The 15,249-nt window shown below is 40.8% G+C and overlaps 1 protein-coding gene across 2 annotated transcripts in view; it reads right to left on the bottom strand.

Moving 5' to 3' along the window:
- Nucleotides 1-15,249, bottom strand: part of LOC120940617 (cadherin-6-like) — a 516,101-nt gene that overhangs the window by 63,995 nt on the left and 436,857 nt on the right. The gene's annotated exons all lie outside the window — the stretch shown is intronic.

The raw sequence follows: 15,249 nt of genomic DNA, 5'->3' as shown, positions 1-15,249 counted from the left end.
CCAATTAACAATTGTGGTTTTGATTTGCGGCCCTTGTTTTATATGAACATTTTTTTTATTATTACTTGTTTTTTTGTTTGGTTTCTTAAAGATTTTATTAAAGATTTTCAAACACAGTACAGTAAATGATTCCATATACATCATCGTAGGTATATCAATACAAACAGAAACAGAACCAAACAAGGTATACAAAAGACAACTCCCCCCCTTAGCACATACTAACATTTAGATTCAAGGGAGTTCTCTTGTGCTTGCAGCATGTGATTAGCTATTCCCAATTTTGTACCCGTCATCAAAGTTTAACATAGAGAATAACCACAAACTGTCTGATTATTTAAGGACAAGGTGTATATAGGCACCATTGGTTAGATCGCTTGAGGGATCCAGCAGTGGTGTGGAAGCACATATAAGTCAACACTTTTTATTGTTAGTTCCAGGGGAGGATTATTACTTGTTTTTAATCAATGAGTCAATATTGAGTAAAGTCTTATATACCGTATTTATTGGCGTATATAACACACACAGGCGTATAACACGCACCCTAACTTTAAGAGGGAAGTTTCAGGAAAAAAAACTTTACACAGCCCCCTGCGTATAACACGCAGACACAGTTTACCCTCTATATTCAGGGTAAAAAAGTGAGTGTTATACGCCAATAAATACAGTAATTTATTTCTATGTAATATGAAATATGTAATATGAATTTTACATTTATATTAAAAACCACATTAAAGTGCACTGTTCCTTCTGACTCAATAATATTCACTAGATACAGTAACAATATCAAATTCATATGAGTGTTCCCATATCAAATATATGAATTTGGTATTGTTATTTATTGAATTATTTTGAGTCAGAAGGGACAGAGCACCTTAATGTGGTTTTACATTTTTTTTATATCTCCTACACAGATAGGTGTGCAGCAGCCCATTAATTAATTAATTCACATGCTCATACACTTTATTTTTTTGAGCTGATGCCCATCGATTAACTTTCACATTAATTCATTTATTTAGCGCACAATTATCTTTTGGGTTGTAAATTTATATAAATGATTTTATGTAGGAGGGTGGTTGGGTAGGTGCTTTCACTAAAACGTGGTGATATTATCCACTGTGCTGCTAATAAGTCCTAATCCTGCGCCTTCAGCCTTGGTTCACAATTGAAATTGTCTTGACTTTCTCCTTCCTATGACTTGGCAAATAGGTGGAGGCCTCAAAATGCTTTATCATGGAGACCTTGTGAAGCTTTCTGTCATTCGGAAGTATCCTGTTACTGTAACGGTGACGTAATTTCTGGTTTATGATAGTCATGTGGTTCGGCTTGCAATTCTCCCAGGTTGCAGTGCCTCTTCTGCCCTTATCTCCTCACATACCCAACTTGTGGGGTACTAGGATTCACCACTCCATTGCGGCAGCACTTGAGCGTATCAAAGAGGATATTCTCTGCTGTAAGTGCATCACTTTTGCTTCTGTTTTATGTTTTTACAATTAAGAGGACACAGTATTGGAACTTTTCTAGCTCACTGTTTAATCACACTGGCTGACTGGTCATTTGGATTTTACAACCTCTTTTTGTTAGCCCCCTTAGGCCCCGTACACACGGTCGGAATAAACCGATGAGAATGGACCGAGGTTCAGTTTCATCGGTCTAAACCGACCGTGTGTATAGCCCATTGGTCTGTTTTCCTTCGGTCCAAAATTTTAAAACATGCTTCAAAACCGCTAAATGTAGTCAATGCAAAGCATAGTACTTTTACATGCAGAAATGGCCCTCCAATTTAAACCTACCAGTTAAAGCAGATCCTGCAGAAAAATGCAAGGCCTGCCAACATTCACTACCATTATAAATAAAGCTTGCAATTAAAAAAAATCTGTGGAGAAAAATGTTATGAAATATATTTACTTTATTTCTGGCTTCTCCCTGCAGCACCTAAGGTGACATGATCAACCTCCTTGCAAAATCCTGGGAAAGATGGAGTCCCACAAGAAGATACTTCTCACACGACCATGATACTCAATATCCTGTGTGTTCTGGCTGGAATCATAATAATGTCACCTACTGCTATATGAAAGCTGGTAAGGATGTGTATTAACATTTCATTACCTACAGTTTTTTATAACTAAAAAAATGTTATTTATAATGGGGGGGGGGGGGAACTCTGATATATTAAATGGACCTTGCATTTTACTGTAAGATCCAGTTTAACTTCAGGAAAAAGCAAATCACTACCCATCCATGATGCAGAGTACAGAAGGAGCTAAATGACACTTTACTGCATTGCACAGCAGTCGCTGTGCTGAAATGTCTTACTTGAGAAGCTGTATTCTATCTAAGGGCAGTGGCAGAAGAAACATGTAAAAAAATAATTGTATAAATAAACATATTGCATTGTGCACCAGGGCTGTGATTTGCCTTTTATATGCTATTATATTAGACATTACAAGGGGGGGAATCAATTTTTTTTCCCATAAAATAATAAACAGAGGTAAATCTCTAAGCTTAAAACCCACAAATCAAAGTCCAATATTAGAAGCAGTTCACATTAACTTAGGTACTAAATTACTCAAACATTCACACTGTTTGCTGTCATGGATTATCTCTTCCAACATAAGCTTTTTCACCCTGGGAACAGAGCTCTTTTTCCTTTCTAACACTACATTTCACAGAAGAGAACTGAGCTACACAAGTGAACTGCCTGAAATACTCATCTTATTTTAGTCATTTAGAAAACGAGAGCATGCCATAAATCAGACAAGTACATTGTTTACATGGGATATTTTAATAGGACTGCATAGTATAGGTATGGTTGAACAACAGTTGATACGGATAAATTCCAAAGAGAAATGAGCTGGGCTGGAAGGTCTTTGAACAGTATCCCATCACACAGGTTGTTTCCTAAGTATTAAGCCTCGTACACACGACCAGTTTTCTCATCTGGAAAACTGCCATGACGGCTTTTGGCAGGGAAAAGTGACCATGTGTATTCTCCATGGCAGTTTTCCCGACAGGAAAACTGCCGGTAATCCTGGGAGTAAAAATGAGAACCAGCTCTCTTTCTTCCCCGCTGGGTTTCCCGGTGAATTTTAACCCGGCAGGTTTCCTATGGGCAAAACCTGTGGGGGAGCATACACACGGCTGGGTTTCCCGGCCAAAGCTCTCATGACAGTTTTCCTGGCAGGAAAACCAGCCGTGTGTAGGGAAAAAAAGCTGCCGAGCCGGTTCTCGGCTTTCCCCTCGGGTTTCCTGGCAGTAGAAAGTCCGCTGGGAAACACGATTGTGTGTACTAGGCATAAGTAATCATGGGGCCATATTCAGTATGTGTGCTATAAGAGCATGTTTTTTTTCAGTAGACCATTTATTTACTAATGAACAACTACCTCCCATATATTATATGGCTAATAAAGAGAATAAACACAGCAGATTATTCTAAGCAGCTTGGTCATTCTGGGTTTCCTGTACAGAATAGTCATTTTAATAACATTCAGAACACTGCAGAACACTGACTTATAGAACAACTATTTTATTGCTTTTGCATGCTAAAATCACGGAGTGGCTTTTATGAACTACGCAAGCTTTCTATCACATGGCTATAAAGCCAAAGTTATTTTTCAGAATTATGGTAGTACTGTCTATAGTCATCTTACTCAATGTAGGCAATATACAGTAGTATTCTGCTCTAGGAAAAGCATTTAAATTCACCTTCCTTTAAAATTGGCTTATAGAGAAAATAAACTATAAAAGTTATCCTAGAAACTGGCTTTCTATTGAGGGAAGAGAAAAAAAAAAACAATGTCATAGTGAAAAGTAGGAAATTATACGTTGTTTAGGAAAAATGCTCTTTTCTAAAGCTATTAAAAAACAAAGATTTTGTTTAAACAGCTGATGCTTTTTTATTGGTGCCCCACATTGGGTTAACTTTTCCTCACTTCCTGTCCTAATCACTTTTGTCACCATGACAAGTAGACTCAGGGAAATCCCAATTAAGTTTTGGTCATATTTAACCACTTGGACCATATTGCTGGTCAAAGACCAGAGCACTTTTTGCGATTCGGCACTGCGTCGCTTTAACTGACAATTGCGTGGTCTTGCGACGTGGCTCCCAAACAAAATTGGTGTTCTTTTTTTCCCACAAATAGAGCTTTCTTTTGGTGGTATTTAATCACCTCTGCGGTTTTTAGTTTTTGCACCATAAACAAAAATAGAGCAACAATTTTGAAAAAAATAATTTTTTTACTTTTTGCTATAATAAATATCCCCCAAAAATAAATAAAAAAAGATTTTTTTCCTCAGTTTAGGCCGATACGTATTCGTCTACAAATTGTTTGTAAAAAAAAATCGCAATAATCGTTTATTGATTGGTTTGCGCAAAAGTTATAGCGTTTACAAAATAGGGGATAGTTTTATAGGAATTTTTCTTAATATTCTTTTTTTACTAGAAATGGCGGCGATCAGCTATTTTCTTCAGTACTGCAACATTATGGCGGACACTTCGGACACTTTTGACACATTTTTGGGACCATTGGCATTTTTATAGCGATCAGTGCTATAAAAATGCATTGATTACTATAAAAATGCCACTGGCAGTAAAGGGGTTAAACCACTAGGGGGCGAAGAAGGGGTTAATCACATTCCCTGGGTGTGTTCTAACTGAACTGGGGGGTTGGACTGACTAGGGGAAATGACGAATTGCTGTTCATACATTGTATGAACATACGATCGGTCATTTCCCCCCCTGACAGGACCGGGAGCTGTGTGTTTACACACACAGCTCCCGGTTCTAGCTCTGTAACGAGCGATTGCGTGTGCCCGGCGGTGATCGCGACATATGCTTGTACCCAATATACAGTATGCAGTCATTGGGATAATCTCTGATGACAAACCACTGCCTAACATTTACGTGATACTAAACCCAGGACCTGCATTCATTATATCAGGTCTCAAAAAGTACACAGAAGATGGAAATGCAATTATTTTAGTAAATATAAACTGCTAAATACTTTTTCTCATCAGCAGTATATAGCATTCTGATGACTTCTATCAGTGCCCGGGAAGAGCACTGGTTAAAGCTTGTAGGAGGAGTTTTCATTTTCTTTTGACTATCCTATGAAGCTGCATGACCCCTGACTTTATGTCTGGACAGTAATGATTGGGCCTGTGCTGATCACATGTACTCTCCCCCCAAAAAATATCAACAGAAGGATTGGGGATAGTAAAGAAAGGGGAGGATCAGAGAAGACATGATCAAACTGCCTTTTTTACACAATGTGGATGATTAGCCCCTTAGGTTCCACAATGTGTAAAACAAGCATGCTTTACCGCATTTTAAATTTATGGGTTTAGTAACACTTTAAGCACATGTCTCTATTACATGCTCACTTTTCCATGCTTTGTCTCTTTGGAAATGGTGCCAGTACATAAATATTGATCCGTTGATCCTTAAAAAAAAAATCAAGTGATCTTATAATCTTCTGTGTTCTCTGCCCATTGTGCACTGAAATCCCGGCCACTGTCATCAATGCCCAGTTCACCTCTGAGGACTGCAGAACACCACCTATGTTATGAATATGAGAAAAGGGGAAAGTGTTCTGTAGTTTTCAACTTTCTGTCCCAGGGGGACAACACCTTTCCTTCATAGATATAGTGCATAAATACTGTATATTCAGACTGCACAGCTAAAAATAATACACCTGGCACCTTGATTTTTTTATACTCTAGCCAATGGAAAAATACATCCTCCAGCTCCTGAACAGTATCTACTAGATACTAAATTGCATTTACTGGCTATTCTGCACTCCTTCAATTTATCTACCTTTGAATAGATTCACTCTAGTAGCTTCAACGACATCATTACTCCTGTAGTACAGAAGACAACTAAATCCGCTGCAAAATATATGCTGTACTAGCAGTGGAACATCAATCATGTGATAGGTCACACATCTCTTAAAATGTCTTACTACAATGAAGGATGGCAACGCCAGGTTAACCTGTTGGAATAGAGCACATCAGTGGTTCTCTTTTTACGCTTCCAATTGACCATGCAGGGAGGATGCAAATGTGACATTTCTCTCTCTAGAACATGAAAATGATTGGAATTCTGCTGCAGGCTACAGTTACTTCATTCAAAATGAGGTGAAGTATGCCTTCTATATGAACCTCAGCTAAATGTACCTGTACCTGCCTGGAAAGACAATGCTTCCACATGAACCATTACTAAATGTACCCGTAACAAGCTATCTTTAAAACAAGATCATTAAATGGCAATCAGATGAGAAAATAATATTCTCCTTTCAAAAGAAAGACTTGTGTGGGCTGATGTAAAAGAGCACCATTTATTATATACAGGAATACCTTTTTAAGTTTCTTTGATATTCAGCGCCACCGGCTATCAAGGCTTGTTCAGAAATGATTATATAAGTTCTACAAACTGTAATTACTTTTTTTTTCTAGTATAGGTATATACGCATTAGTGGCTTTGCTTAGACTGAGGATTTTCTGAAACTGTAACAAGCCAGTGAAGTTTTTTTTTTTTTTTCCATCTCCAGTCAAACATTTTTCTTTAGTTTTAAATAGTGTAGGGAGCTAGAGCCCCATGTCAGTCTGTCTGACAGACAAATGGCAAAAAAATAATAAAAAAATTACAGAGGCTTTAACTCTTAACTGTTATGCCCCGTACACACGATCGGACCTTTGTCTGACCAAAATCACATCGGAATTCCGCCAGAATTCCATCGGAGTGAAAGAGAACATGTTATCTATCTAAACTTTGATGGAATTCATTGTAATTTCCAATGGAATTACTCCGATGGGGCATACACACGGTCGGAATTTCCGATGGAAAAAGGCTGTCTGACTTTTTCCATTGGAAATTCCGATCGTGTGTACGGGGCATTATATTTACAACTAAGTAAGATGTATTAGAATCTGGAAAATGGTACAGCATCCCAACTATTCAAGATTTCCATTAGTACAAGTCTAGGATGCCCCCTGTCTCCACTGCTCTTTTGTCTCAGTTATTGTGCATCTAGGTCAAGTCATTTGAAATAAAATGATTCTATCATGCAGATCTCTACCTCTTCCGCTCATCATAAACACTCCCCTTTATGCATATTGCTTATTGTTGTACATACAGCAATCACATATTAGCTTACTCTCTCTTAGGCCCCTTACACACGACCGAACATGTCTGCTGAAACTGGTCCACGGACCAGTTTCAGCAGACATGTTCGGTCGTGTGCACGGCCGACCGGGCAGGTTTCCAGCGGACATTTGTCCAGTCGACCATTTTCCAGCGGACAAATGTTTCTTAGCATGCTAAGAAACATGTCCGCTGGAAGCCTGTCCGTCGGACATGTTCGGTCGTCTGTACAGACTGACTGGACATGTCCGATCTGCCACCATCCCTCGCATGCGTCGAAGTGATTCGACGCATGCGTGGAAGCATTGAACTTCCAGGGCCGCGCAAGTCACGGCGACGGCGCGGCCACGTCACCGCGTATCGTGTACGCGCAGATTTCTGTCTGATGGTGTGTACAACCATCAGACAGAAATCTCCGGGTGGACATGTCCGCTGAAAACAGTCCGGCGGACCGTTTTCAGCGGACAGTCCGTCCGTGTGTACGAGGCCTTACAGTATATGCAAATTAAAAAAGCTTTAGCCAGTTTAGTCATTTTAAGTTCAACATGTCCAAAACTGAAACTCTGAATGTTTATCTCTGCCTCCACTTCTTTATCACTTTTTCAAACTCATTTCTCTTTTCAATGGAAACACATGAGTATTACCTTTTTGGGGATGGCATCCCAGCTCACTTCTCCAATCTTTAGTCTCTCAACTAGAAATTCTTTAGACTAAGCCCTTGTTCACACTGACTTTCACGTGACATTGAATCCGACATCCCTGCGTGACTTCATTGTGGCTTGCATACAAATTCTTTAACAGAAGTCAATGCAAGTCATTTTGAAGTTGCACCAGAAGTAGTGCAGGAACCTTTTTCTAAGTCGAAGTGACTTGGGTCGCACCGATTAGAACTGTTCCATTGCTGTTAATAGGGTGCGACTTGTCATGTGACATTAAACTCTCAAGTCACATGACAAGGCTAAAAGCTCTATGTAAACCCAGACTTACAGGTGGAGCAGGCTTACAAGAATTAGAAATATACCATGTCTCTACCTTACTTTCCCACATCTGAGGCCTCGTACACACGTCCGAGGAACTCGACGGGCAAAACTCATCGTTTTGCTCGTCGAGTTCTGTGTGAAGCCGCCGAGGATCTCGGCGAGCCAACTTTCCTCATTGAACAACGAGGAAATAGAGAACATGTTCTCTATTTGGCTCGACAAGGAACTCGTCGGCTTCCTCGGCCGAAAGTGTACACACGCCGGGTTTCTCAGCAGAATTCAGCTCCAATTGAGTTTCTGGCTGAATTCTGCCGAGAAACTCGGTCGTGTGTGCGGGGCCTTAGACTATCTCTCAAGACCAAGTTCAAAGGCTTATGCCCCGTACACATGATCGGTTTTCCCATCAGAAAAAAGTTGGATGGTTTTTCCGACGGAATTCCTCTCAAGCCTGCCTTGCATACACACGGTCACACAAATGTTCGGTGAACTTTTGACTGCCAAGAACGCAGTGACATAAAAGACTACGACGAGCCAAGAAAATTAAGCTCAATGATTTTGAGCATGCGTCAAATTGTTTCCGAGCATGGGTAGGAATTTTGCGCGCTGGGATTTTTGGTCAGCAGTGGCTTTGGACTTGGAAGTCTCCCATGGATGCCATTTTTTCCCAGTCTCTACCAGTCTTTCTTATTGTTGAATCATGAACACTGATCTTACCTGAGGCAAGTGAGGCCTGCAGGTCTTTAGGTAATGTTCTGGGTTCTTGTATGACCTCCTGGATGAGTCGTCGTCATGCTCTTGGAGTAATTTTTGTAGGTCGGCCACACCTGGGAAAGTTCAACCCTGTTCCAAGTTATCTCCATTTGTGTATAATGGCTCTCCCCATGGTTTACTGGAGTTCCAAAGCCTTAGAAATGGCTTTGAAACCCTTCCTGGACCAGTACATGTACATTACTTTGTTTCTAATCTGTTCTTTAATTTTTTTTGAGTGTGGCATGATGTGTGGCTTTTTGTGCTCTGTTAGCATGCTTCACTTTGTCAGACAGCTTCTATTTATGTAATTTCTTGATTCGTCAGGTCTGGCAGTAATCAGGCCTGGGTGTGGCAAGTGAAATTTAACTCAGCTTTCCAAAAAATTGTGGTTAATCACAGTTCATTCATGATTCAGCATGGGAGGGGGCAATTTCATTTTCACATTTCACATTTGAACTGCTTTTTTCTCTTAAAAAATCAAATAATAATTTAAAAACTGCATATTGGATTTACTCACTTACCTTGATAATCTGAAAAATTTAAGTGTGAGAAACATGCAAAAAAAATATAAATCAGGAAGGGGGGAAATACTTTTTCACAGCACTGTACATTGTCTCACTCTCCATCTGACCCAAGCCCATTAAGGCAACTATTGGATTCGGCCATGCATCTCTTGTTGGTGGTATTGTTTCACATTCTTCCTGGCTACAAGCAAGATGCTTTGTTCTCCTTCGTTCCAGACTACCATCCTTTTTAATCAATCTTACATCTAAAACTGTTGACTGGCTCACACAACATCAACTGACCACTTATTGTAAAAAAAAGCCATCTTACAAGACTAATCCAACGTGTACTCACTGTCTTATTGAGCTACAAAGAGGTTGTAATTACACTCTTTTTGGGGTACATTCCTTTACATTGCCTCTGCACTTTCTTCTATATTTATTTTTCCTCCGCTGTTTTTCTTTCTTCTATCTCCACTAAAAGCTTATGTTTGACATTTCTTCTGACCAGTTATTATTACAACACTCCCTATGACGTGGGGCTGCATTGAATGTTTTCAGATTTAATGTTTTGGGACATCTTTTCATTGTTGTTCTGGCATTTAGATCTTGTTCATTTTTATCTCTGTGTTCCTTTCTCCAGAATCATACTGCATTGATGGTATTCACTGTACAACTTTCCTTAGTGAACATTTCAATAATAACTATATTCAACTTTAAATAAGATGTTTTACACTGTTGAGAGTTGGGCTGGAAAGAGTATGACCACCATCCCTTGTAGCCTATATTATTGACTCAAAAAGCTTTCCATGGACACTGAGCCAGGCCAAATATGCATGCAAATACACTTTTGCGCATTTGATGTTTTTTAAAAAAAATTTATGGAAACCTGGAGTTTGTGATATTAGAGATGAATATTATAATGCAAAATCTGACCCCATGTTATCAGTTCACTAGTAATTTCCTATGATAAAGTTAAGAACTTGGGGCCAGATTCACAAAGGAGATACGACGGAGTATCTCAGATACTCCGTCGTATCTCTCAGAGTATCTATGCGACTGATTCTTAGAATCAGTTACGCATAGATAGCCCTAAGATCCGACAGGTGTAATTGTTTTACACTGTCGGATCTTAGGATGCAGTACCGCGGCCGCCACTGGGGGGAGTTCACGTCATAAACCAGCGTCGGGTATGCAAATTATACGTTTCCGGCGTTCCACAATGGTTTTTCGCGTTCGCTACGTCGCTGCTAGTCTAGTTTCCCGTCGCAAAGTTAGTCGTCATTTTGGGTGCCCTAACTTTACACAGCACACGTATGTGCTGTATAAAGTATGGCCGTCGTTCCTGCGTCGAAATGTAAAAATTCACGTCGTTTGTGTAAGACGTCCGGGAATACGGAAGTACGCTACGCACATCGCTGTTCGAAAAAATGACGTCAGTTCGCGCAAAGCACGGCGGGAATTTCAAAACGGAGCATGCGCAGTAGGTCGCGCCTAATTTTAATGGCACACGCCCCTTTAAATTACGCGGGCTTATGCCGGAGGCCGCCAGCGTAGGTTTTCATTGCAAGTGCTTTGTGAATCAGGCACTTGCGATGAAAACTTGCGGCGGTGTAACGTATCTACGATACGTTACGCCGCCGCACTTCTACGTGAATCTGGCCCTTGGAGTTCAAATACTGGACGTACACTAAGCCAAGTCACCAAGGAAGCTTTCAAACAGCCTTTACCCACAATCATTTGCCACACAGTGTTTTTTTTTTTTTTAACCAAACGTTCAAAACTATAGAACTGGGTCAAAAGCATCACAATGCCAGCTAAAAAAGATTTGTAATCAATTTGCATCCCAATTTTAATCAATTAACCAATCGAGACCAGGAAAAAGTAGAAACTGTGGGTTGCTATGGACTAAAGCAAATTTTCCAAAATGGCCCAAAAAATTGCTATAGTGTTTAACCACTTAAGACCCGGACCATTATGCAGGTTAAGGACCTTGCCCCTTTTTGCGATTCCGCACTGCGTCGCTTTAACTGACAATTGCGCGGTCGTGCGACGTTGTTTTCCAAACAAAATTGGCGTCCTTTTTTTCCCACAAATAGAGCTTTCTTTTGGTGGTATTTGATCACCTCTGCGGTTTTCATTTTTTGCGCTATAAACAAAAATAGAGCGACAATTTTGAAAAAAATACAACATTTTTTACGCCTTGCTATAATAAATATCCCCAAAAAATATATAAAAAACATTTTTTTTTCCTCAGTTTAGGCCGATACGTATTCTTCTACTTATTTTTGGTAAAAAAAGATTGCAATAAGCATTTATTGATTGGTTTACACAAAAGATATAGCGTTTAAAAAATAGGGGATAGTTTTATGTCATTTTTATTAATATTTTTTTTTTACTAGCAATGGCGGCGATCAGCGTTTTTTTTTCGTGACTGCGACATTATGACCTCACAGGCGCGGGCACAGAGCTTCGGACCGTTTCTTTGCTCATTGTGAATATGAAATATTGTGTATTTATCTTATGTAGTCAACTATACTACCAGTATGTAGCGCTCCAATCTTTTTCTCATTAGCATGATTCAGCTGTCCTTTAAAGCGTAACTCCACTTTTGTTGCAAAAAAAAACATTCCCCTCTGGGTGATTTATGTACATTGCAAGGATTATAACAAACTTTGTTGCAGATTCCTACCGTTTGTTATTCTGAAGAAATTCATGTGTGTTTGTCTGTGCCTCTGGGCCAAGTGGGTCTAATGGGAGTGTTTTTTAATTAACTGTCAGGTGAGGAGCTACAGGGCAGTAATGAGAAAATCTGCTGGGCCTGCATCCCTTTAGATGGGTTCCTATTGAAAGTATCTCTGAAAAAAATGACATTTGTGTTACAAGGGATGCCTGAAATCTGACTTGAATCTTAGGCACACTTTTGGGGAAATTGGTGAGCAAATCAAACAAGCAGGAAATTATGTTTCTTGGGACTGGTCAGTACACATTCTGTACACAGAGGGCCAGATTCTCGTAGAATGACTTAAAAATGCGGCGGCGTAACGTGTCTTATTTACGTTACGCCGCCGCAAGTTTTACGGGCAAGTGCTTGCCTGTAAAGTTGCGGCGGCGTAGCGTAAATCCTCCGGCGCAAGCCCGCCTAATTCAAATGATCCAGGTAGGGGGCGTGGATCATTTAAATTAGGCGCGTTCCCGCGCCGAACGTACTGCGTATGCGCCGTCCCTAAAATTTCCCGACGTGCATTGCGCTAAATGACGTCGCAAGGACGTCATTGGTTTCGACGTTAACGTAAATGGCGTCCAGCCCTATTCACGGACGACTTACGCAAACAACGTAAATTTTTTAATTTCAACGCGGGAACGACGGCCATACTTAACATTGGTTGCCCCTCATATAGCAGAGCAAATCATACGTAAACGTCATATCTTCACTGCGTCGGCCGGTCGTTGGTTCGGGAATTCGCGTATTTTGCTAATTTGCATACTCGATCGGGAAAACGACGGAGGTGACACCTAGCGGCGAAAAAAAAATTGCATTTAAGATCCGACAGCGTAAGAGCCTTACGTCTGTCGGATCTAATGGTTATCTATGCGTAACTGATTCTAAGGCCTTGTACACACGACCGAACATGTCCGCTGAAACTGATCCGTCGGACCAGTTTCCACGGACATGTTCGACCGTGTGTAGGGCCTACCGGACAGTTTTCCGGCCCAGCGGACAGGTTTCCAGCGGACAAAAGTTTCTTAGCATGCTAAGAAACTTGCCTGCTGGAAGCCTGTTCGTCGGACATGTCCGCTGGCCCGAAGTACGACTGGTTAGTACGACTCATCGGACATGTCCACTGGCCCGAAATCCCACGCATGCGTCGAAGTGATTTGACGCATGCGTGGAAGAATTGAACTTCCTGGTTCGCGCACGTCGCCGCGTCATCTTCGCTGCCACGTCGCCGCCACGTCACCGCGTATTCTGTCCGCGGGGAATTTGGTCTGATGGTGTGTACACACATCAGACCAAAATCACCCAGCAGACATGTCCGATGAAAACAGTCCGTGGACCGTTTTCATCGGACATGTCTGGTCGTGTGTACGAGGCCTAAGAATCAGTCGCATAGATACGACGGCCCAGATTAGGACTTACGACGGCGCAACGCCATGTGGGCCATAGTGTGTACTGACCACTCCCAAGAAACATAATTTGGACGTACACAGAAAACTCCAGGTAGCCATATTGCAATGTATTCTCAGAAAATTACATTGGCTGCAGATTGAAAAGTAAAGGTCATTTTTAATAACATTCAATTACAAAATGATTAGTGTCGAAATCATATGTGCTATAATATTTTTTCTTTATTTGCAATTTTTTCCCCCACGAAAGTGGAGTTACCCTTTAAGAATCCAATTGTTTGCAGAACATGATTAGTCTGTGATTCATTTCTTACCAGAAACCTGAGGTTTCTATCAGACAAAGGGAGCTGCTAATACAGGGGTTGTATCATAACACCTTTGCACACTTGCATAATCAGCAAATGCTGGTAACTCACCATCAAAAGATAGACCATGTTTGAAGCGTAATCCCTTCCAAGTCTCTACAAAGTCTCTGAGCTCCAGGACCCAATCCCAGAGTTCCTATCCTGGAGGAAAACTGTGAAACTAGTTTTTCCACTCAGAACAGACATCCCCCCTCAGCCACAATGGGTGAGAATCCTGGCCGACACCAGATTCTTCTTACAATCTAACAAGGTGCAGTGTAAATATTGATAAATAAAACTGACCCCCAAATATTATACTCTCTCTTTCACACGATCAGAGAACTCCCCAAAGCAAATGTTTCCAACTTTGTCACTTTGACAACAAAAGTTTATTTTCTGACCCCCAAAATTGCTTGTCTAATTTTCCTGGATCAAAATATGTCTGTATTAACCTTTAATAAATAGGGTAATGGTTCATTTATAATGATATTTTAATTAAGGGAGGTAATTACACGCACATGAACTTGGCATCCCAGTCTTAGTCCATAGGGTTCAATATTGAGTTGGCCCACCTATTGCAGCTATAACAACTTCAACTCCTCTGGGAAGGCTGTCCACAAGGTTTAGGAGTGTGTCTATGGGAATGTGTGACCATTCTTCCAGAAGCACATTTGGGAGGTCAGGCATTGATGTTGGACGAGAAGGCCTGGATCTCAGACTTCACTCTAATTCATCCCAAAAGTGTTCTATCGAGTTGAGGTCAGGACAGGTGCAGACCAGTGAAGTTCCTCCACCCCAAACTCGCTCATCCATGTCTTTATAGACCTTGATTTGTGCACTGGTCCAAATCATTTGATCGAGGGGGAATTATGGTGTGGGGTTGTTTTTCAGGTGTTGGGCTTGGCCCCTTAGTTCCAGTGAAGGGAACTCTTAAGGTATCAGCATATCAAATCATTTTGGACAATTTTATGCTCCCAACTTCGTGGGAACAGTTTAAGGGTGTCCCCTTCCTGTTCCAACATGACTGTGCACCAGTACACAAAGCAAGGTCCATAAAGTCAAGGATGAGTGAGTTTGGGGTGGAGGAACTTGACTGGCCTGCACGGAGGCCTGACCTCAAGCCAATAGAACACCTTTGGGATGAATTAGAGCGGAGACTTCAACCAGGTCTTCTAGTTTAACATTAATGCCTGACCTCACAAATGTGCTTCTGGAAGAATGGTCAAAAATTCCCATAGACACACTCCTAAACCTTGTGGACAGCCTTCCCAGAAGAGTTAAAGCTGTTATAGCTGCAAAGGGTGGGTCAACTCAATATTGAACCCTACAGACTAAGACTGGGATGCCATTAAAGTTCATGTATTCTACGTGTAAAGGCGGGCATCCCACTACTATTAGTAATATAG

The sequence above is a fragment of the Rana temporaria genome, chromosome 5 (assembly GCF_905171775.1).
Source record: "Rana temporaria chromosome 5, aRanTem1.1, whole genome shotgun sequence".
Classification (NCBI taxonomy): Eukaryota; Metazoa; Chordata; class Amphibia; order Anura; family Ranidae; genus Rana; species Rana temporaria.
This window is presented reverse-complemented; position numbering and strand designations above follow the sequence as displayed.